The sequence below is a fragment of the Micropterus salmoides genome, unplaced genomic scaffold (genome assembly GCF_014851395.1).
Source record: "Micropterus salmoides isolate LMB-PRFRI ecotype aquatic unplaced genomic scaffold, ASM1485139v1 Ms_hic_scaffold_2513, whole genome shotgun sequence".
Classification (NCBI taxonomy): domain Eukaryota; kingdom Metazoa; phylum Chordata; class Actinopteri; order Centrarchiformes; family Centrarchidae; genus Micropterus; species Micropterus salmoides.
The window spans coordinates 1-3,917 of NW_024041722.1; the positions used below are offsets into that span (position 1 = coordinate 1).

The 3,917-nt window shown below is 38.5% G+C and overlaps 2 non-coding genes across 2 annotated transcripts; one reads left to right on the plus strand and one right to left on the minus strand.

The window, feature by feature from the left end:
* Positions 1-1,653: 1,653 nt before the first annotated feature.
* LOC119918980 lies at positions 1,654-1,772 on the minus strand. Its single transcript, XR_005447528.1, has one exon. It is a non-coding gene; the product is annotated as a 5S ribosomal RNA (ribosomal RNA).
* A 1,266-nt stretch (positions 1,773-3,038) lies between these two features.
* LOC119918981 lies at positions 3,039-3,157 on the plus strand. The gene has a single exon (XR_005447529.1). It is a non-coding gene; the product is annotated as a 5S ribosomal RNA (ribosomal RNA).
* Positions 3,158-3,917: the final 760 nt, after the last annotated feature.

A 3,917-nucleotide genomic window follows, 5' to 3' on the forward strand; every position in this document is an offset into this window, starting at 1 on the left:
CCATAAATTACACTACAGGGCTTCACTCACTACGTTTAACTATGACTCTCAGGGGCTCCCCAGTGTGTTACAAACTGATGCCAACGAGTCTACGCCATGCGTCCAGATGTGACGACTTGGGAGTGAGAACCGGTTGGAACCTCCTAAGTGTCACTTATTTACTGTGAAGGAGTTTTCACACAAGTCCGCGATGCCTTTATCACAAGATCAGACTGTCCACCTGAACTACTCAGTCTGAGATCAGCTGAACTGTGGCGTGTGGTGAGCGCCAGAATGACTGCCAAGCTTGTTTACTGGCTGCATTTACTCAAACGCACCACCGATCAGAATGAGACATCCAAAAACTTTGTCTTTGCATTAGTTTACAGTTTTAGAAAAACAGTATTTAGCTATTTAAAAGCCAGAAAGTATTCATTTTAGTTGGTAGTGTTGCACTGGAGTGTTTATCTCAAAGATGGACTGATATTTATCACTTAGTCAAACAAAACTCATAAAAATTTAAGTTAAGCTTTAAATGTCCTCCATTACTATTTCTACTTTAAACTAGTAAGAATGGACAGTATTTAAAACGGGGTTGCATCTTCTTTTCATTATTTATTAATCTGCCCTCTTGTTTTCTCGATGAATTGATTTACATTTTGGTTTGTAAAATGCAAACATAACGTCCTTAAGTCCAAGCTGACGTCTTGAGATGTCTTGTTTTGTCTGACCAACAAAGAGATTCAGTGTGGGAATTAAAACGGAGAAAATCAGAAACAACGTCCTGTTAATTGATTAGATATTCGACAAAATTTTATGAACTAGTTTGATAATCGATTTGTCTTTGGTCATTTTTTATAATTGAAGAAATTCAGCTTTTCAGAGGAGAATATTTGCTGGTGAACTTTGTGTTTTGTTCTGTCAGATGGACAAAAGAAACATTTTTAACAGTTTAAACTGTGACGTTGTTGACTGACATTTTAAAAACCAAGCCACTCATTAAGAAACTAATTGGCAGATTAATTGATAATGAATAACTGTTAATTGAAGCCCCAGACTGAACACACCTTACGTTATCAGCCTCGTTTAGTTGTTGATCAGCTTGTTTGAAATGCAGAAGATTTATTTTAGCTCCAGTTTAACTATGATGACTTTGTTTCCAGAGAAATACATTTATTGAATATTATGTTACATTTCAGTGTTTTATGAAAAAGTTTTACATGTGTGAACATGTTTCATGGTCAGTAGCAGATGAAGGATGAATTATTTTCCGTTTTAATTGTTTTATCTATGTTGTTACAGTAACTCCACCTACTGCAGGTTAAATTTATCTCGTTGACGGATAAAAACCGTCCACCACAGAATTATCTCAGATTTCCGTTTTTAAAGTTAATCTACAACAACAACAAAAAGTCATCTCAAAAATAAAACATAACTTGCAAACAAATTATTGGTCTGTCACTTTTTTGCTGCCTGGGAATACCAGGTGCTGTAAGCTTTTTAATTGGACTATTGCTGGATCATTATCACTGATACATTATGTCAGCACAGACAAATTATTTACATATAATTACAAAATATATAATTCAAAGAAGTCCAGGTAGAAGCTGCTGTGTTTTTCAAAGCTCTGTCTCCACTGAAGCAGCAGCTCTGCTGTTCCTGAAGAAGTGAAAAAGCTTACAGCACCTGGTATTCCCAGGCGGTCTCCCATCCAAGTACTAACCAGGCCCGACCCTGCTTAGCTTCCGAGATCGGACGAGATCGGGCGTGTTCAGGGTGGTATGGCCGTAAGCCAGAGAAACTGCCACAAAAAGCCTCTTTATAGATGTTGATCACCATCATGAAAATTCACAAGTGTTAACGTAGACTAGTAGAGGTATTTCTGTCATAATTTTAGTAACACTACACAATATATTCTGTATATATTTTGGTGAATTAAGGATTCATTTCAACTAAACCAGCGTTGGTGATTGTTGAAAGAGTGAAAAGACAAACAAAGCTTTACTTTGTTTCTGTCCAGTTTTAATGAAGCGTGTCGTCTGATGATGAGGTTATATGAATATAACCTATATATAAATATATGAATAAGGACCGCTTAAACAGAACAACATTATTGCTTATTTACTGTGAAGGAGTTTTTACCCAGATTCGGGGTGCCTGTATCACGAGATCAGACATGCCTGCCTGCAGCAGGGTGGGTAGTAACTTGTTACAAGTAACGCAAAGTTGCAAAATAAATAAAGTAAAATAAGGCATTGACACCTTTTCACGTTCCTTTTTAAAACTGTAGCCTACTTTTACTCTTTAATTTCATTGGGGTAGTAATCAACTTTTAATTTCGCTACAGTTTCCATTCACACCTTCACCAGTCTGTAATCTGTATTTTGCTTCATTAACCGTAATGAGTTGTCATCCAGGCTCTGTGGTGTTAGGCAGATCAGCCCTGGTCTCGGGCGCTTCTCACAGTCACAAAGCTGGACAGATGCAAACATTTACAAAATCAGGGAAACACTTTCTCAGTTTTAGGCTTTATTGTTCTACTAATACAAAATAAATCCAGTGAGCACTCACTATGGCAATGATGGCCTGTTGGAAAGCAGCCTGCCCCACTACTGGCACTGACATGGTGAACATAATACAGACAGCAGAGATGAGAGCAACAGCACCACAGAGTCAAAGCCAGCAGAGTGCAAAGCACCAGTTTAAACTTTACGGTAAGACTGATGATGACATGGCTTATTTAGTTATCTACTCAAGGGCTCAGCTGAAGAGATTTCTTTACTTTAGCAGAGTTAGAGAGGAGTTTCTAGTTTTGAAAATGTATTTTAACGGCTCATTTAGTTACGTACTCTACTTGCATAAAACTCTCGAATACAGGAGCATGTCATCAGTGTTAGTTTTGAAGACAGCTTCAAAACTAACACTGGTCAAAACTAAATGTGTGACTTGCTCTCTGGTGTAGTTTGAGTGGCTGGTTTGTCCAACTGATAGTTTCTCTGTATGTAAATGAACACGGGTGTTACTGATCTATAAAGAGGCTTTTTGTGGCAGTTTCTCTCGCTTACGGCCATACCACCCTGAACACGCCCGATCTCGTCCGATCTCGGAAGCTAAGCAGGGTCGGGCCTGGTTAGTACTTGGATGGGAGACCGCCTGGGAATACCAGGTGCTGTAAGCTTTTTCATTGGACTAGTACTGGATCATCATCACTGATACGTTATTATGTCAGCACAGACAAATTATTTACAGATAATTATATAATTCAAAGTCCAGGTAGAAGCTGCTGTGTCTCCACTGAAGCAGCAGCTCTGCTGTTCCTGAAGAGAAGTGAAGACACCAATGTTCATTTATATATAGCCAAACATTTGCCAAAATCTAGTTAATGCCAGAACTAAAAGTAAATTTGGAAAATAAACAATTTAATTCAAAACAAAATGTTGGCAGAGCACACATTAAGTGGGACAACCTCTTTCTTTGAACTTGAAAATCAAACATTCTCTGGCATGCAAATATATCTGTGGTAATTGAATGTAATGCTGCAGATTAAACTTTCTTAAATGTGTAACTTCTTAACTAAACAGATGTGGTGGTGTTTAAATGCACTAATGCAACAAACTTTGCATTTCTGTACAACATACATCTGTATCTGTCACGGTAAGTGGTGTGGTGAAGCAGGTTGGAGGAGATTGGAGGACCCAAACGCATGACACGAAGGCTAGCAGGTGCAGTTCAGTGAAGGGGTTTTAATATAAACAAAAGGTGAGCACACTTACAAACTGAGTGGCTGAAGACAGAGTCCAAAAACAAAGGTTGTCCAACAGAAATCCAAAATGAGCAGGGAAACAGGAAGACACGACGAGTGAGGCTGACTACACAAGAAACACACACACACACACACACACACACACACACACAACACACACCACACACACACACCA